This window comes from Mixophyes fleayi, chromosome 5 (assembly GCF_038048845.1).
Source record: "Mixophyes fleayi isolate aMixFle1 chromosome 5, aMixFle1.hap1, whole genome shotgun sequence".
NCBI classification, from domain to species: domain Eukaryota; kingdom Metazoa; phylum Chordata; class Amphibia; order Anura; family Limnodynastidae; genus Mixophyes; species Mixophyes fleayi.
The window spans coordinates 139,252,045-139,273,676 of record NC_134406.1 but is presented as its reverse complement, the minus strand read 5'-3'; positions in this window follow the sequence as shown (position 1 = coordinate 139,273,676).

Genomic DNA, 21,632 nt, shown 5'->3' with positions numbered 1-21,632 from the left:
TGGACATTCCTCCTCACTATAGCAGTGGTACAACTTGCTACCGCAGACCACTGACTACCTTCACGTGTCCTTTGTCCATACAGTTCCTCGTGTATTACTACTTCCATATTGCCAGTGCTGCTAGTCATAGACTTTCCTGAGCATCTCATCATCTGCTATTTCCTGTTCCGTGATCACCCTGCTACCAGAGTACCATATTACCACCTATACTGCTCTGGTAAGCCTATCACCTGGTGATCCCTGGGTAAAGACTCCTAGTGCCCGTGACAGTAAGATCAGGCCATGACAGACCCAGATACGGAACCTACCGCTAAAGAGATGCTGCAGCATCTGGTCAGCCGTGTGGAGCAACAGGATGCTCGCCAACAGCTGTTACTTCAATGTTACCAATCTTTAACCTCCCAAGGAACATCTGGACAGACCGTTACAGCTAATGTTGAAGCTCCTGTGCTTTCCTCCGTTTCCCCAGTGCCATCCCAGGTGTCTACAGTTCCTACGCTACACCTGCCTACTCCGTCAAAATATGACGGGGACCCCAAAACTTGTAGAGGTTTCCTTAACCAATGTTCAGTCCATTTTGAACTTCAACCTCAAAATTTTTCTACCCATCGTTCCAGAGTGGCCTATCTTATCTCATTGTTTTCTGGACAAGCCCTGGCTTGGGCCTCCCCTCTGTGGGAGAGAAACGATCCAATTCTACAAGATAGTGCCAAATTCATTTCCACGTTCCGAAGTGTGTTCGATGAACCAGGTCGTGTGACCTCCGCTGCTTCCAGCATTCTTCGTTTGCGACAAGGCTTCCATACAGTAGGACAGTATGTTATTCAATTTAGGATCTTAGCCTCTGAACTTCAGTGGAACTCTGAAGCATTAGTTGCCGCCTTCTGGCAGGGGCTTTCCGATAAAATTAAGGATGCACTGACTACCCAAGAACTTCCTTCGTCACTAGAAGATTTGATCTCTCTTTGCCATCGTGTAGATATGAGATTTCGTGAAAGAGAGTCTGAGAAAACAACGGCTGTCAAAGCACCTCTTCGTTCTAACCCTCAATTTCGTCCAGCTCCATCTTCTGCGATTCCCATGGAGATAGGACGTTCCAAATTATCTTCAGAGGAGAGGAAACGAAGAGTAAAGAATAGACTCTGTATCTATTGTGCTGATTCTACGCATATGCTCAGCTCTTGCCCTAAGAGATCGGGAAATGCCAGGCCCTAACTAGTTCTGGAGAGGTGAAGTTAGGGTCCCTGGAGTCCTCTCCATTGTCTATGAAATCTAAAGTCTGCGCTTTCGATGTTACGATTTCCTTTGCTACCAAATCCTTTGAGTCACAGGCATTGATTGATTCCGGAGCAGCAGGAAATTTCATTTCTAAATCACTAGTGAATCAATGGTCCCTACCAGTGATCACTTTAAAAACACCCATTACTGTGACGGCTATAGATGGATCACGCCTCATCAATGGTCTCATCACCCAGAGTACGTCTCCAGTAACCCTTCAGATTGGTGTTCTACACCATGAAGAAATTTCGTTTTTAATTCTTCCAGTTACGACAAGTCCGATTGTCTTAGGCCTTCCATGGCTTCAGTGTCACTCTCCCCAGATTGACTGGCGCACCCCTCAAGTTACGTCTTGGGGGTCTGAATGTCACCATCGTTGCCTCTCTCAAGTTATTCCTCTTAAAGTACAGCAATCTTCCATCTCATCTTCCTCCCCGGGACTCCCTCCTCAGTATGCTTCATATGCCGATGTCTTTGATAAAGCTCAGTCTGAACGTCTTCCTCCTCATCGTTCTTGGGATTGTCCGATCGACCTTCTACCTGGCAAGACTCCTCCCAGGGGTCGGGTCTATCCTCTCTCGTTACCTGAAACTCAAGCCACATCTGAGTACATACAGGAGAATCTCCAGCGTGGGTTCATTCGACCTTCCACCTCTCCCGCTGGAGCTGGGTTCTTCTTCGTCAAAAAGAAGGATGGATCATTACGCCCTTGTATAGATTTTCGTGGACTCAACGCCATTACTATCAAGAATCGGTATCCCATTCCGCTGATCACTGAGCTATTTGATCGCATCAAGGGAGCTCGGATATTTACTAAATTGGATCTTCGTGGTGCCTACAATTTAATTAGAATCCGTTCCGGTGACGAATGGAAGACCGCGTTTAACACCAGAGATGGGCATTACGAATATTTAGTAATGCCCTTCGGGCTGTGCAATGCCCCCGCGGTTTTCCAGGGTTTCATCAATGAGATCTTTCGGGACTTATTATATGTATGTGTCGTTGTCTACCTGGACGACATATTGATCTTCTCACAGGACCTGCCTTCTCATCACCAACATGTGGCAGAGGTCCTCTCCAGACTACGGAAAAACTCGTTGTTCTGTAAATTGGAGAAATGTTCATTCGAGTTACCCCAGATTCCATTCTTGGGGTATATAGTTTCCGGAGTTGGCCTGAAGATGGATCCAGACAAAGTAAATGCTGTACTACATTGGCCTCAGCCAACTACTCTTCGTGCCATCCAGCGTTTTTTAGGTTTTGCCAATTACTATAGACGCTTCATTCAAGACTTTTCATCCATTGCATCTCCCATTGTGGCCCTAACTCGGAAAGGGGCTAATACTAAGCAATGGTCATCTGAGGCTCTCCAAGCCTTTCAAATCCTCAAAGAGTCCTTCTCGTCTGCTCCCATTCTGCGACAGCCTGATGTGACACTCCCCTTCTTCCTAGAAGTAGATGCCTCTAATGTGGGCTTAGGAGCTATTCTCTCCCAACGCTCGGAGCAACAAAAATTACATCCTTGTGCCTTCTACTCTCGGGGTCTTCTGCCCGCAGAGAAAAATTATACTATCGGGGACAAGGAGTTGCTGGCCATCAAAGCTGCATTAGAGGAATGGAGATACTTGTTGGAAGGAGCTCGCCATCCGGTGACGATCTTCACGGATCATAAGAACTTGTCATATTTGCAATCTGCTCAATGCTTGAATCCTCGTCAAGCAAGATGGTCTTTTCTTTTCCCGTTTTGAATTAATTATAACCTTCAAACCAGCCGCTAAGAACAAGAAAGCTGACGCTCTATCTCGAGCTTTTGTGACGTCCTCTGATGTAGAAGAGGTTCCCAACCATGCTATTCTAGATCCCAAATGTATTTCTCTGGCTGCTTCATCCACCAAAATGCTACCATTTGGGAAGACCCTTGTGCCTCCTACTCTGAGGAGGAAAATCCTTTCGTGGTTCCATGCCTCTCGTTTTTCTGGACACGCCGGTGAACACAAGACCTTTGAGATTCTCTCTCGTAGTTACTGGTGGCCTTCAATGAGGAGAGACGTCAAAGAGTTTGTTGCTTCCTGTGATTTATGTTCTCAGTTCAAATCCTCCCGCAGAACTCCAGCAGGGTTGCTGCGACCACTACCCATTCCGTCCAAGCCTTGGACCCATATTAGTATGGATTTCGTTACTGATTTGCCACCAAGTAAGAATCACAATACTATTTGGGTAGTGGTAGACAGATTTTCGAAGATGGCTCATTTCGTCCCTCTGTCCGGTTTACCTTCCTCGTCTACTCTGGCTGAACATTTCATTAAAGAAATCTTCCGCATCCATGGATGTCCATCTGAGATTGTGTCGGATAGAGGAGTACAATTCGTTTCCAGATTCTGGCGGGCCCTTTGTAAAACCTTGGGCATACGATTAGCACTCTCATCTTCTTACCATCCGCAATCTAACGGACAAACGGAACGAGTCAATCAAGATCTTGAGACCTTTATTAGGATGTTCTCTTCAGCCAACCAAGACAACTGGGTAGAATTGCTCCCTTGGGCTGAATTCGCCCATAACAACATGTACCATGAGTCATCATCCAAAACTCCATTCTTTGTGGTCTACGGTCACCATCCGTCTTTTCCGGAATTTCCTGCCCTCCCGCCCACCCAAGTTCCTGCTGTGGAGACTGCTTGTCAGACCTTCAAAAATATCTGGTCTCAGGTCAAAACCTGTTTAAAGAAGACATCTAACAAATATAAGTCTTTCGCAGATAAGAAGAGGCGGGCTATTCCACCACTAAAAATTGGAGATCGTGTCTGGTTATCCACCAAAAATATTCGTTTGAAGGTTCCATCTATGAAATTCGCCCCTCGTTTTATTGGTCCATATAGGATCATTCAAGTTATCAATCCAGTATGTGTTAAACTTCTTCTTCCTAAGAATCTTCGGATCTCCAATGCCTTCCATGTGTCCTTGCTCAAACCTCTCATCATCAACCGTTTCTCGACTCCTCCCTCAGCACCGCAGCCAGTTCAAGTTCATCAGGAGGAGGATTTCGAGATTACTGAGGTATTGGATGCAAAAATTTCGTGAGGAGTCCTCCGTTTCCTCGTTCATTGGAAGGGCTTTGGTCCTGAAGAGCGTTCATGGATCAAAGCTGAAGATCTTAATGCTCCTGCCCTTCTGAAGAAGTTTTATTCCAAAAATCCGGACAAGCCCGGTTCCAGGCGTTCTGTGCCCACCTTTAAAAGGGGGGGTACTGTCACTCACCGGACTGTGAGTGCTTCTTCCCGGACATTTAGGAACCGTGGCCGTCCTCCATCCTGAGGGACTGCGCATGCGCAGCCCTTTCCATACCTCCAGTGTATGTTCCTTTAACTAAATTTGCAGATCAGGCAACCTCCCTATATTAAGCACCTGTGGTCAACACCACGTTGCCTGATCTTGGAGTCTCATCCCCCATGAGTCTCTGAAGGTGTTCCTGTGTTTCCTCGTTTATTCAGCCCAGCTGATTCCTGTGGTTTCCAAACCACTTCTACCTCTGTGGTTTCCAAACCACTTCTACTACTGTGGTTCCCATACCACTTCTACCATCTACTGTATCATCGTGACTGTGAGCTGATTCCTATCCGCTGCCTCCGTGCACTACAGTCTTCTAATCACTTCAACTCTACCATGCATCATTGGGACTGTTAGCTGATGCCTATCCGCTGCCTCCGTGCACTACAGTCTTTCATTCACATCCACTCACCTGTTCATGATTGTGACTGCCAGCTGATTCCTATCCGCTGCCTCCGTGCACTACAGGCTTCAACCTGCAACTCGTCTGTGTTTCATCATCGTGACTGTTTGGCTGATTCCTATCCGCTGCCTCCGTGCACTACAGTCTTCAACCTGCAACTCGTCTGTGTTTCATCATCGTGACTGCTAGCTGATTCCTATCCGCTGCCTCCGTGCACTACAGTCTTCAACCTGCAACCCGTCTGTGTTTCATCGTGACTGTTTGGCTGATTCCTATCCGCTGCCTCTGTGCGCTTCAGTCTTCAGCCCTTGTCAACTCTCCCGTGTTTTCTTAAGTCTGCTGCCACTATTGCTACCCGCTACTCTCTGTGACCAACTGTTCCAGTTCATCTCTGCTCCGGTGTCCCATCGTTACTGCACCTGCTGGTTGCTATTGGCTACCTCCGTGTTCCCGCAGAGACCCGCTGCTGTTACTTCTCAGCGCTACTCATCCATCTACTGCTGATCCGCTCTCCACGCCTTCCTGTGTTCCCTGCTGGTCTACCTACCTGTGCGCTGCACCTGCTAGACCACCTCTTCACCCATCCAGGGACTTTGGATCCTGCCGGCCTCCTGCCCTTCAGGTATCTCTGCACTTCTGTCTGACTGCCTTCTCCTGAACCACGGTATGCATACTTCCCATTGACTGTGCTGTGTATTGCATACCTTGCTGGACTGTGTTGGTTCTCCTCTGGAGTGTACTATCTGCTGATTCTATTGCCATCATTGACTGTGTTATCTCATGCTGGATTACTTCAAGAGACTTTCTATATTGGCAGTATTGTTCAGTCATTTATACAGTTATATTGTGCATATTACTGTGGATCAAAGTCAAGGTGCCCGTGTATATATTGTGCATATTACTGTGGATCAAAGTCAAGGTGCCCGTGTATATATTGTGTGGCAGTCTCTCCCCGTGCACCTCCTCACATATATATTCAGTGGTACAACTTGCTAGTAGCAGACCACTGACTCCTGTTTACAGTTTCACCCGTTCCAGTATCCTCTCACATAGCAGTGGTACAACTTGCTAACGCAGACCACTGACTCCCCGGATACCTCCACTTGGATTCCATTCCTTCACTCAGACAGCGGTACAACTTGCTATCCGCAGACCGCTGACTCTCATCACCTCCTCGTTTCTGTTGGACATTCCTCCTTACTATAGCAGTGGTACAACTTGCTACCGCAGACCACTGACTACCTTCACGTGTCCTTTGTCCATACAGTTCCTCGTGTATTACTACTTCCATATTGCCAGTGCTGCTAGTCATAGACTTTCCTGAGCATCTCATCATCTGCTATTTCCTGTTCCGTGATCACCCTGCTACCAGAGTACCATATTACCACCTATACTGCTCTGGTAAGCCTATCACCTGGTGATCCCTGGGTAAAGACTCCTAGTGCCCGTGACACTCAGTCACACTTTTAAAGACATGTTCCAAAGTGGCATCATTAAGTTTGTCCCGAGCAAAGTCCTGCAGAGGAAACAAAATTGGTATTGCGGACCAGTCTATATCCTCACTGACAGGCAGGGTGGGCTCATCTGCGACATCACCGACCAACGCTAGTTTGGACTGTCCATGTTTCCCCGCAGGTGGATGCTTTTGTGGAACTCCTGCTGTGACTTCCAGGATGGCATTACGGTTTGGCGGTTCCCAAAGATCGATGTCCAGATGTTGTGGATTCTTAGGCGTTCCTTTAAGACCGGACTTCCGACCGTTGCATCAGTTGCCGGCATATCCGGCCAGATCCGCTCATTAAACAGTGGGAAGTCTCGCCCCAAAATGAGTGGATATGGGAGTTTAGGTGCTATGGCAGCTACCACCATAACGGTTTTGTCTTTAAGTGTGACTGGTAGTATTGTTCTTTCATACTCCTCTGTCGTGCCATGTACGCAAATAACCTTCACCTTGGGCAACCGAGAAGTTATGGTTTCGGGTAAGGCAGAGCTGGAAACCAATGAGAGTTCACTCCCAGAGTCAACCAAGGCCAGAACAAGGTTTTGGTTGATTAGCACAGTCACCTGGAACAAACAAGGACTTCCTGATGTGGGACTCATGGTAAAACAACTTGGAAAAGCAGGCCCAATATGTGCCACAGAACAGTCCATGGCTTCCTGTAGTTTAGGACACTCTGCCTTAAAGTGGCCTGGCTCACCACGTTCGAAACACTTCAGATTAGACAGCTTTGCACCTGCCCCTCTGTCCGTAGCAGTTTTGCCATTGGGCCCTGTGGCAAGGACTGTCAAACCTGGCTTTTGGTGTGGCAGCGGCTTTGGCACGAATGCAGGTTCTTTAGTCATTTGCTGTAGTGCACAAAACCTTTCTACCACGGTGGCAAGCTCTTCATAAGTTTGTGGGTCTGATTGCAGCACTGTCACACGCCGGTCCCATATCTAGATGCTGGCGTTGTGACTTGCCCTTTAAGAACTATGTTGGTGCTTGCTCTTGCTTCAGAGTCACTACCTTTCCATATGTGTTCCTTGTTATGTTGATTGGGACCTCCTTCCGAAGCCTATTGGTCTCAGAGGACTATTTCAATCTCCCGTGATCAGGGACTCATTGCCTGATCTTCGTGATACTCACACTGCTGTGGGTTCTGGCTGCATATCTGACTTTCTGTTTATCTCCTGGATAAACACATATGTATGGCCCAAATATATGGGACTTTCATTGTTTAGAGTAGGACCATCCTATTAGCAAAAGCGCCTTGGCGTGGCGGATGGCTTAAACATACATTTGCAAATGTGTGCAACAAAGACTTTTGCATTTTTATCTACAGTAGAAATGGCAGATCTGTTGCTGGCTACAGCAGTGTGCTGGGGGAAAAAATGTTGTGTGTATTTTCCTTGCAGGATAACCCCACCCTTTCAAGCACCTGTTATGGCCTATAAATTGATTTGAGCAGCTTCCACTTCTGTATTTACCTCCTGGATATTATCGGTTGCCGAAGTAACCTGTCATCATTTCTCTCCATCGGCTCTGCTGTATGCCAGTTCGTGGTTCATCTACAAGCTAAAGTTATTTGCCATTGTTCATCTGCACACAGAACTATTCGTGAGTTGTCTGCTACACCTGCGCTCATATTGATTGGCTCAAGTACTACTCTACTCGGCTGTCTATGTTGCGGTATTCTATATTGAACTACAATCAAGTTTTCTTGTCATCTGTGGTTCTGTGTCTGGCACGGCTATTATTACTCTGCTGATTATTATTGCTGGACTGTTAATATGAATATATTGCTAAGCCGGGAGCCATTTCCTCAACTCAAGTTGTGTGCATTATCCGCTGTTGTCTATTGGTGATGAACTCACGCTTACCTGTTAACCGGATCATCTGTGACCTGTAGTTCCACGATCAGTTTGGATTTCGCTTATCACGCTGTTACTTCTAGGCAGCACCTTATTGCATGTTACCAGTTATATCCAAGTTCTTGGACAACACATAACGTTTTCATTTCCGCTAATATGAACTATTGTGATACCTATAACCACCTGCTAATGTGAATCATATTATGTTTGGATCAGCCAAGTCTACATACTACTCTCATTGGACTTTCAGCTGTATCAGTGGTTCACCTTCATCTGCTGTGTGTTTCGTGTAGGATCCATGTGTTCTAATTATCATCTCAGTGTTGAACTGTTATATTGCTTATTTCTCATGCTGTTGCCATTGGTTACCAACTGAAGTAACTTCTGTGATTATTGCTGTATTCTATGAACTGCCGTGTGCTCAGCTCTGCTGAGTTGTACATACCTTTTATTACTACTGCTGCTGTACCATCTATTAATATACCAAGTTGCAACACTACCATCATCGTTTGTGTTATTGTTTCCTGTGATGCTCTCAAGTTAAGAACTTTAAATTCCATCATGTTCTGTCTCCACCACCCTCTACTAGCACCATCTAAGTAGAGGCTGGGGATCCATAATTATTCATAGCCGTGACAAGCACCCACCTTTGCAAATCGCGGTTCAGCCCCCGGATGCAGTTATCGATCGCCAGAACTTCAATATTCCGAGAAGGCGAATTCTCCTCAGGCTGCAGCCATTTCTTTTAAATTTTAGAAAGCTCAGCCACTTGCGCTCTGACCGTTTTTTCTTTATCATAGCGCCATTGGTGATAGCGTTGGGCTCAGCCTGGCCCGGAAACCCCAATGTGAGCCAATATCTCAGACTTTAGATACAAATAATCAGAAGCTCGGTCCTCATCTAGATCCATATAAGCTCGCTGAGCTTCCCCAGTCAGATACGGCGCCAGTCTCTCAGCCCAATCTTTAGGAGGCCATTTTGCCCTTTTTGCAAGTCTCTCAAAGGACACCAGATATGCTTCTATGTCATCAGCAGGTGACATTTTCTGCAGAACCGGACCAGGTGGTTCATTTCTGTCATGCCTCACCTGGCTTAACTCTTCTCTTAAGAGCCTTGTGTTTTCCACCTGTGCCTCGGTGCATCTGAGCTTGCTGCTCTTGCTGCGCACCGGCCACATTCACGAGGGTTCTCAGTACTTCCTCCATGTTGATGTCTGCGCGGGTTGGGTAGCGGAAACTTGCTTCCCGGAGTATCCCGCTCCTGACACCACTTGTGGCAAGAGCCCGCTACTGCTGAAGCACACGCGAACAACTTCTTCCTTTTTATGTAGTTTTATTGTCAGGATGGTAAATGTTTTGACACCGTACAGATTTCACAGCAATTCTTGGAGACCCTAAACGTTAGCTAGACATAGACCGGCTCTCTCAAGACCAGCCAGCTTCCCCAGCATTGGTCCCCGTGAACAAATGACACAAGCAAGCTTTTATGCATGAAACTCCTCCCCCAGCCTTAGCTTGATGGGCAGGTGACCCACCCACCTTCCCTTTAAGAGGAAACGCCCATCACTGGCTCTGTTTGCACTAACAGACACACCCTGTCTGTTTGCTGAGAGGAAGGAGCTTTCAAATCATGTAAGTTAACCAAACTTTAAACTATACATAAGTCTTTACCTGGTTTAAACTCAATCTAGGTGCATAACTGCGCCAATGTCTTACTCTGCTTGTATGCTTTATCTGCATCTTGTCAGGTAAATGCCTCCCTTTGTTACAAAAACACACTGGATACAGCTCATCTGTATCCAGTGTGTTTTTCAATACCTCTTGTGAGTGCTTTTGTTACATTTTATTAAATCTTTTATATGCATACCAAAATATCTTCCTTTTTTTTCAATCTTATGCATTTTCGCCATCTGGATGAGGTTGTGACTGTGAAGTCATTGGTGTTGCACATGTTTTAATATTCTCCAGAAGTGGGACACTTCATGATATCTGGTACGCAGATTTAGACGTTTTTTCTATTACGCTTATATGGGTGTCATTTAATTGGTAATCTTGGGATACCAATCCCACACACCCCATAGGATTGTGGGGATTTTGGTGATATTGCCCTCATCAAGAATACTACAGAGTTATACTATGTTTGCTTTTTCCACATTTTTGTACTGATCGGTGGAGATCTGGAGGACTACAAGTACAGCAAAGACTACTCCACTATCTATTAAAAAGACCCATCGTTGTTTTCATCACGGTACGCATGTTATTGCTCTATTCCACGTTGTATATTTGATATATAACTGAGAGGCACCCTGCTTGTTCTTTTGTTGCAATATATATTATATATATATATATATATATATATATATATATATATATATATATATATATATGTATCGTCTCGGTTGACAAGGCTGGATATTGGATCCCTAGGCTCTACTGGGCATTGCTAGACCCACTCACGGGCACAGAGTCTAACAAGCATATTGCCAGCTAAATGCCTCCTTTTGTTACATATCCCTCCCCCTAGTGTCTCCAAGTAGGGGGACGCGGACTTCGCGAGGAGCGCATATTTTCGTGACAACGCATCTGCATTTTTGTGTAGAATCCCAGGCCTATGTTCTACTGAGAACTTGAAAGGTTGTAGTGCCAAGAACCAGCGGGTTACCTTGGCATTTACCTCCCGGTTGTTCTGCATCCATCTTAATGGTGCATGGTCTGTTATTAGGGTGAACTCTCTGCCTAGAAGATAATAACGCAGAGCTTCTGTAGCCCATTTTATGGCGAGACATTCTTTCTCCACAGTGGCATATTTTTGTTCCCTTGGAAGCAACTTACGACTTAGGTACAGGACAGGATTTTCTACTCCATTCTTCTCCTGTGACAAGACTGCACCTAAGCCAACACCAGAAGCATCAGTTTGGAGGAAGAACCTCCGGGTAAAATCTGGTGCTTGTAGAACTGGAGAGCTAACCGAAGATCAGACCAGGCGGTTTCTGCAGAGTCAGACCAGGTTAATCTATCTGGACTTTAGACACAGATAATCAGAAGCCCGTTCCTCATCTAGATCCATATAAGCTCGCTGAGCTTCACCAGTCAGATATGGCGCCAGTCTCTCAGCCCAATCTTTAGGAGGCCATTTTGCCCTTTTTGCAAGTCTCTCGAAAGACACCAGATATGCTTCTACGTCATCAGCTGGTGACATTTTCTGGAGAACAGGACTAGGTGGTTCATTTCTGTCATGCCTCACCTGGCTTAACTCTTCTCTTAAGAGCCTTGTGTTTTCCACCTGTGCCTCAGTGACTTGTAGCATCTGAGCTTGCTGCTGTTGCTGCGCAGCGGCCACATTCACAAGGGTTCTCAGTACTTCCTCCATGTTGACGTCTGCGCGGGTCGGGTAGCGGAAACTTGCTTCCCGGAGCATCCCACTCCTGACACCACTTGTGGCAAGAGCCCGCTACTGCAGAAGCACACGCGTACAACTTCTTCTTTTTTATGGTTCTTTATTGTCAGGATGGTAATAATGTTTTGACACTGTATACTTGCACAGCAATTATGGAGACCCTCACTTACTATACATAGTCCAGCTCTCTGTCCAGATCAGCCAGCTAGCCCAGCGTTGATCTCCCTGAACAATGAAACAAGCAGGGTTTTATACCTGACACTCCTCCCACAGGCCTAGCTTGATGGACAGGTGACACACCCACCTTCTCTTTAAAAGGAAACGCCCATCCCTGGTTCTGTTTAGACTATCAGACCCACCCTGTCTGTTTGCTGAGAGGAAGCAGCTTTTAAAGCATGTAAGTAAACCAATTTTAAACTACACATATGTTTTTACCTGGTTTAATCTCCACCTAGGTACATAACTGTGCCAATGTTTTACTCTACTTCCCTGCTTTCTCTGCATATTGCCAGCTAAATGCCTCCTTTTGTTACTATATATATATATATATATATATATATATGTGAACATATATATACCCATTTAATGTTTCATTTTAACCACATCTTATGCATAATAATCCTTAGCAGATTTACTTTATCTTAATCATGAAAAGTTTCTACTAATTAATTCACAGGATAAAATACATACTCAGCAATACAATGATATTAAATATTAGTAGTTTTAGTATGATTAAAAACGTAATTGATGCACAGCCTTTTTTATTCGCAAGCGCAGAATTATCACAAAATTTAACAACCTTTAGTCTCTTAGATATGTGAATTTCCAGTACCCCTAATACATTTCTGCCAATCTAACAAATCTGTTTTTTTTTATTAAAATTACATTTAACTATATCTGATATACTAAAGCATCCCCTGCATTATCTACTGGCTACTTCTGGTATTGCAGCCACTTTCTATTCAATTATTTGTATTGGAATAATTCTCCAGCTATTTTATTTTTATCATCATCATCATGTTATTTATATAGCTGTACAGAGAACTCATTCAAATCAGTCCCTGCCCCATTGGAGCCAACAGTCTAAATTTCCTAACAAACAGACACACACACACACACACACACACACACACACACAGAGACTAGGTCAACTTTGATAGCAGCCAATTAACCTACCAGTAACACTTGTTTAAAGCTCCTAATAGTATACAGTCCTTATCCCTTCCCCATTGCCAACCAATACTCCATAAGAAACTTTGTTTTCTGATTTTTTCAACTTCTCAATTTCTGTTTGCACATTATCCAAACTATTTTTTATCAAAGGACCCTGCACTTGGAAACTGATTATCATAATGATTAGTGATAGTCATAAAGCCTTGCACAAATCAGTAAAAACATATATTTGTAGCCTCACAGTTCTGCAAAGACAAAACTGATTTTTCTATCTAAACCTATGGACAAACTATTTCTTACACTTCACTGAGGATTTATCTCCCGCAGTACATAAATTGCTCATTATATTTTATATTACTTTTTTTTTTAAGGATTTGACCCCGCAGTACTCAAGTCGAATTTTTTCAAGTTAAATGCATCCCACAGTGTGCAATCAATTGATAATGGCCCTGCAGTTCCGCTATCCAGAAAGTCCTTTAGGCCCCATGTCTGAGAAGATTTAGATTTATTAACTCTTTATATTTTTTCTTAACTCCTCAACACTTATTAATACACACACATACTCAGATAAGCAGTTCACAAAACAGCTTCCCCTGAACTCAGGCAAATATTATTTATATTGTCTACACTCCAATAACAGAAATATATATGATGTACTGTTTAGCAAAGTGGCAGACAGAAGTATATAACACTTGAAACTCTGACTTTTAAATTGTAAAACAGTTACTATAAACAAAAATAATAAAATAAAAGTTCATATTTAAGCAACACAGATTTCAGTGGAAAAAAACACAAAATAACCAGTCTATGGTGTATTATTTTGTTTGTTTTTTTGCAAAAGAATCGGCAATAACTTACCTTCCTTTAAAAAAGAGAAATGTCCATTTTCCACCAAATATTGCAACAATAGAAATCCAAATGTATTTTCCAAAGCAAACTATGTAGATAAATCTCAGCATGTGCCTCCACTTTTGTAATAATTGACTTTTGTCAGCAAAAGAAACTTTAAGGATAAAAAAGTAAAATTGTTTATTTACAAAATAAAAAGCTTGCGCTGTGATAAAATTATCATCAAGCTTCACATTTGAAGCTCTGCTTTCTATACACCAAGAAGACCGTTTTAACAGAGAGGAAATAAACTAGGTTGTATTACAATTCAAATGGCATACTACAATTGGTTGAGAGAGAATATGGGAGTTTATTGATGCTTCAGGTTCCTAAGGATGAATTGGAATGGTTTTAGGAAACTTGGAATGTCTTTGTACACTATTGATTAGGAACATCTGTTCTTCGATTTAACCCTTTTAAGTGCTGCACACATCTCAGCTCACACGAACAGACCAAAAAATACCATATCAAGTAAAACAAGACAAAAGAAATATATTAATATATTTCTTATTAATATATTGGGTTCATCCAAAAATAACTTTGATATATAGCAGGTGCAAAAGATATGCCTCCTAAAAGGCGTATATACGCAAAACTTCTGATATGCATGAGTCTGTAACGTTGACACAAGGAAAGATGAATTCAGGGTTTCATGTTGTTTACACCATCTGCATGTCAGAGAAATCAGTATTTGTCAGATCAGGCAACGTTTTTTCAATCTTTAACTGTCTATTTTTGGTTAGCCTGTGCCCACTGTAGTCTATAGTTTCCTGCTCTTAGCTGACAGGAGTGGAACCCGGTGTGGTCTTTATCTGCAGCAGCCCTTCACCTCAAGGTTCTATATGTTATGCATTCAGAGATGCTACTCTGCATACCACTGTTGTAACACATGGTTATTTGAGTTACTGTTGCCTTCCTGTCAACTTGAACAAGTCTGGCCATTCTCCTTTGACCTCTCTCATTAACAAGGCGTTTTTGCCCACTGAATTGATCCTCATTGGATAGAACTAAAAATTGTACCTTTTGTTCGGCGCTAACAATCAAATGTAGTGAACCCCTCATGGATCTCTTCCACAAAATATACCAATAGGAAACAACAATAAATTCAAAGGAGGAGTTTCTAGAGCTTATGATACAAAGTGTTCCTTTGAATAGTACATAAAAAGGAGTCAAAATCTCACAGTACTGGTGATCAAGGAATTAAGTGTTAGGCACTGTCCACGCATACCTTCTTCTACGTGTGGACGGACGCCCTCTCTCCTGTTCAGGCTGCCGCGCCTTCACTGCCTGACAATGGGATGCACTTTTCCCTGCGCTATCACTGCCCACCTAATTTGATCCCCTATATAAATCTGACTCTGGCAGCCTATTGATGCCAGAGTACTGCGTCCATTCAATACAGCTCCAGTGTTGTTCCTGCATTTTATCTGCTGATTCTGTTTTTGACCTCTGCTACTCTTGATCTCTACCTATTTGGATTCTATTTTGGCTCTACTGATTACCTGGTTTGCCCTCGGATATTACTGACTACTCTTGCTGCTCTGATTTGAGTCATTGATTCCCTGGCTCTGACCTTTGCTGTTCCTGACTACGCATTTGGATTTGGGTTTGGCTCCAATACTCCCATATGGCTTGATCTCGGTTTGTCTGACCATTCTATTCTCCTTGCTGCTTCACCAGTGACTGACATTAAGGGCCGCAACCTGCACGTCTCACTCAGCTAATCCCATACCTACATGCGGTAAACACCTGTGGAGTGTTAAACTTAACGCCTCTTTACTCAGTCGTTTCAACTACTGGTGAGCAGCTGCCATCGATTCCCTTGTGAACGTGACATGAAGACTTTCTGTTTGTACCAAATTCCAAACAGCTTACTGCTTTATAATAGATCTTCTGACTTGTATTCAATATACCATGTTAAAAAAAAAAGAATACAGTCGTACTGTAATATGTAAAAGATTCATACTGTTTTCTTAAAATCCATAACTTGAAAGTGTAAGTGAACTGTGAAAATCAGAAAGTGACTTAATTAATTATTACTAACATAACATAATCAAACATTTTAAACAAGTGTTATAAGTTATAACAATTAAATCTGCTAATAAAGCAGAAATGAGCTAGGGGCTGCAGGTGAAGGTACCCATATATTTATGGCATGTAATTAAATGGTAAACAATGGGGTTTGGGGTGTTTTTATTTTAAGTAAATTGTTTTTAATACTGTGTCATTTTTAGATATTATTACGGAGCTACATGTTTCAGCAGGCCCTAGGTGCCAAGTGATGCAGATGTAGTTCCACATGCTCCAGGATGCTCGGCAGCCACTGGTATGGTGATGCTTGCAGTTTTCTCAGTTGACAGCATGCTCAAGCAGTCAATGGATGCCAGATATCTGATTTTCACTTTACACTATTACACTGGCTCCCTCCATCTCAGGGGTGCTATCGTGAGACCTTGTACCATGCCCAAAGGTATAGTGCTAGTTCATTTGGGAGAAAATAATTTTTTATTTATCTATTTAATTAATTAGTAAATATATGTGCTGATGTTGTCATCATCAGTACATTTTAATACAACAAGTCTTTGGTCCCGCAATAGATTTGCTTTACTTAAATAAGCAAGCCCTATTGTATTGAAAGTGCACATGCACGTCCTGATTTGCCTTTCCAGGCATAAGGGGCTGCAAGTGCATTACTTGCTATGTTAAATATGTCCACATTTTTCTACGCATTTTGCCAAAATGCATTTTAAGCTCCACAGTTGGACGTCCGGCCAACTCTAAATTAGGGCTTTTGTGTTTGAGTAGTTTGATAGCTTTACAGTTGCTTTACCATAAGTATTTGTAAATGTATCAGAACCATGTTTTTATTGTTGATTTATAAAGGCTAGATTTTATTTCTCAGTTATTCTGTTTTATTGGCACTATTTTTGTCTATGTCCTTTCATTAAATAAGAAATTCTCTAAAGTTTATAAAAGCACATTTATTATCCTGCATAATATTAAACACCAATTCAGTGTCACGCTGTGACAACTGTAATTATAAAAGGTTGCATGCCTCCAAATATAATGTATCATTTCCTGTACTTAAGTGTAATTTGCTCCCAGAATTGTCATGTACTGTAATTTTGTTAGTGTAACATATTTGCATATTGAATTAATGAACTGGATTTTTCCTGTATATGATAGCTTATGCAAAAGCAAATAAATAATTTGACTTTGATAAAAAGAAATAGATGGCCATGTGTTATCACCAAATAGAGTGACATTTGTGGTTAAATTACTATTTTATTTTTGTTTCAATCAATATATTATGCAGAACTGTACCTGCATACAGTGTACAGTGGGTAAAATCAGGCTAACAACACGGCAGCACTGAGTTAATTTTTTTAACATTTTGAGCGGGAAGCTAAAGTATTATTTTGTGTCTCTGTTGCTATTATTGCACTGGTGAAGAACAAGAAAAATTGTTTTTTGTTTCCTTAATGAATTTGTTTTTTTCTTTATTTATTTGAATGTGGTGAGTTCAAAAATAACCATTAAAAAATGAATTTGCTAAAGTACTAAAAATACCCCTCTTATATTGTTAAAATTAAGTTACACGAACCTAGAAATGGGCAAATAAAGAGTATCCAAAAATATATTGGTCTATTTGTAATTAAATAAGGTAGTTATACACGGTTCAAGCACAGATAATCCCTCTGTTATTTAGAATTAAAGATACAGGTGTCTGTAATTGCGACTAGTATACACTTCTCATACATCTGTAATGCCTCTCACGTCTCTTCTGATGACCTGAATAATGAAAGTCAATCCATCAGTTTCCATTCCTATAGCTACTTAATCTGCATTGATTAAAGCACAGAGTACTCCCCAATATCCAACTCGGGTCCCTGAGCACCCAACACACAATTATATAATTATATAATCTAAGGAGAGGGCAAAAGAGAGGTTTAAGAATTATTGATAGTGATGACAATATTGTACATGTTTTTTGGTCAAAAGTTAGTCACTATTTACATTTCAATTATTCAGGCCAACAATGCTATAGTCTTCTTACTCCTGTGTTTTGTGGTGGAAACCCATTAGCAGAGTGTTGCTATGAATGTGATACTTTTCACCTGCATATAGAACAAAACATGACTCATGTAAATTTACAAATTCACTAACATTGCTTTATGTAGAACATGTTATGTTACAATTACTAACCAGCTACGTAATATCTATTGAGACAAATCGAATAGTACTCACTGCAAAAATGTCTTAGAAATCCTAAATCCACAAATGTCTCTGCAACAAATCATTCACAAATAGCAGGGATGCAGGAAGAGCACAGCTGCCTCTAAACACAAATTGAATTGCGATTACAGGTGTACATGTCTCATCTTAATTGCTAAGCAAGGAGTACACGTCTCATCGCTTAATGTCCATACCCCTCCTTGCTTGAACTATGGTTGACTGACAGGCAGACACACAGGTGTAGAAAAGATCTGCGAGTGACGTGAGCTCGCCCGCACGTGAGTGTGATTGATTTAGAGGAGAAAATGCAATCCAGCATGTTCGCAAGACAGGAGCTGAGGGTGCTGACCAAGGGCATGGATAGCATGCCCTCTAGTCAGTACATATCCAATGAGGCAAAGCTGCGGGTGTACCAAAGAGTGCGCCGCTACATCTGGCTGCGGCACGGTTGTGCAGCTCCAGCGGTGCTGGAGTGACCTGCGCCATCCCCAGCTTTTGGCAGAACTGTGGGAGGAGCAAGTAAGACGTGAGTTATCTATTAATTTATTAAAATACTGTAATACAAACACTTGCTTTATTTTTATGAATAGTTTGCCAAGGAGGTGCCCTAGCCCAAATATAAATCTGTCTCCAGATTAGAAATGTAACTCCCCCTCCAATACAACATGCTTTGGCTCATGTGTCATTATTTTATGGTGGAACATTCACTTTCCTTACTGATTGAGGCCCAACTCTAGACCAATAAGTCATGTTTGGGATTCAAGCTCCTGGCCCCAGGGCTGGGAGGCTGAAGTGCTAACCATTAAGCCAACGTGCTGACATGAACTATCAGACACTTAGAATATAACAAAGGCAGATGTGGTATCTTGCAAATATATTTGTACAGCATTTTTGGGGACAACGCTCACAGTTGCTCCAAGCTGTTTTTCACATATTACCGGGCCTTACCCACATATCTCCTGTAATATGTCTCCCTAATCTGTCACTATTTACATTATATATTTATCCAGAAAAATACAATATTAATGTATAACTTATATTTGGTTTTAAAAATGTCAGTTCTACATCCCTATGTAACCTAAGGCAAATCTAAGATTTTGTACAGTCCATCTAAAAGTGTTCTGTGTCTCGAATTTTGAAGGTTTGGGGTTTAAAACACCCCATTATTTCTGTTGCTAAATACATGTTTCACAATGTCTTCTCACATTATTATCTGACTTCATGTATGTAACTATGAAACAGGAAGAACATTTTGCAAGAAAATAATGAGTTATTTTATCATAAATAAATAATATATTTTATTATCCAACAGTCCGTCAGAGGCGTGAGGAGGCGGTGGAAGCAGCTACCGTGATGCCTGAGTAGGAGGAGGAGGTGGTGGCGGCAGCTGCCGTGATGCTTGAGGAGGAGGAGGAGGTGGTGGAGGCAGCGCCCGTGATGCCTGAGGAGGAGGTGGTGGAGGCAGCGGAGGAGGAGCAAGAGGAGGTGGTGGAGGCATTGGTTGATGGAAGTATTAACATTAAAGGCTTTACATAATTTTCTCCCATTTAGACATTCATTGTACTGGTAATAAATCCCTGATTTCACACATGTTCAATTAAAGTAGACATACTTATAAATGTCACAAGTTTCCAACATGATGGGCCTACAAAGCATTTTTTGAAAATACACTCTCCACCCCCCTCCTCCCTTTCCTGACCACAACAGAAATGGATATATATAAATCTGCAATCCACCTTCAGTGGCGGAAATTTCCGAGAGAATCAAGTGCTATGTGTCGAAAATTGCCAAGTATGAGAAAAAATCAAGCAAGAGTTGAAATTATTAAATGATTTGTACAGTTGTTTTTGATTTTAATTATTTTACATATGTTTTTCTATTTATAATTTTTCTTGTTAATATAATGCAATCAAACACAATCATTGATGTGTGTGTCTTTATTAATATATTACAATTGCACAACATGTGGCTATTGTCAGGATCTGCCTGCAAGCTTATGCATTACATGCTGCTTTGCCTGGCAGCTCCTGCCTTTTGTCCTTATTATTGTATTGCAGCAGTAACTCTGATTACCAGAGGTGCTGCTATTGTGCCTTTCTTGTTTGCATTAGGGGTTAACCTGTTCACCAATCATCCCATGCACCTGGGTGTGTTCTCATTTCCCCTATGAATACCTGTCTACCCCAGCATTCATTGCTGGTTATTGATGTTACACTCTGTGGTAACTTCCTCCTGCTGTGCTCCTGGCTTTATGCTGCTTGAGATCTCTACTTACATTCTTCTGACCTGTTTCATCTGTGAACCTGGTATTTACCTCTGCATTTCCCTGTACTTGCTGCCTGGAATCTTTCCACACCTCCTGTTTACCTGCAACTGCTGTATACCTGGTAATTATGGCAAGCTCATTATTACATCATCTGTTCAGACTCTTCAGCAATAAACGTGAATGTTTTTTCACCTTATTCTTGGCTCCTTAGCTGTATTCCTGCATTGATTCGTGACAGCTATTAGGCCAATAAATAATGGAGATTATTAAAAAAAACATGAATAACATTTAAGCTAGATTGTTTCGTTACTACTACATCATCATTGCAACATTTATTTATATAGCACCACTAATTCTGCCTCACTGTACAGAGAAGGAAATCTGTGCCAACAGAGATTACAATGTAAAAGCCATAACACAGACAGACTGGGGTCAATTTGTTAGCAGCAAATTAAGCTACTAGTATGTGTTTGGATTTTGCAAGCCAAACCACACTTACATGGGGAGAACACTAACTCCACATAGATAAGGCAATGGGCAGGAATCAAACTCATAACACCAGCACAGGAAGGCAGAGGTGCTACACACTAAGCAACCATGCAGACCCAGTGTTGGCTGCAGTGGTTTTTCTTTACAAGATGGGGACATAACATACAAGCAGGAGATGATGAAAAGAAGGTTGGCAGTTGCTAATTGCATTTCACAAAAAACAACCGGTGCCCTCAACCAACAACAGCCACCCCCCCTCCAAAAGGTAGGCCATTCATAGTAATATCATACACATAAGGTACCCTGGGAGCCCGGATCATTAAGAAAGGTATATGCCAATTGGCAAACCAAATTAACACCTTCCCAAAACCATCTTGCATTGAAGGGGGAGGTAAATGCTAAATATGAGGTAAGATTAAAATTAGAAAAAGAGCAACTTAGAATGTCAGAGTAAACCCACACAAGCATGGAAGAGAACATACAAAGTCCACACAGATAAGGGCATGGTTGGGAATTGAACTTATGAGCCCAGTGCTGTAAGGCAGTAGTGCGAGCGACTAAACCACCAGTGCTGCTCCACTGTGGCCTGCATTGACTTTTGGTAAAGCTGAGTACATAACACATACAAGCCGTAGATGGCGAAAAAACAAGTTTTCAGAACAATGTTGCAGTTTACTCCAAGAAAGTCCCCTCAAAATCAAATCACCCCCCTCTGAGTCTTAGGCAATTCATAGTAATAGATGTCAGCATGCACTTCAAAGTCATTGTCCCAGGTTATATAAACATGTAAGTTTTAAAACGAATAAAAAGGTTACAACAGTACTGCAT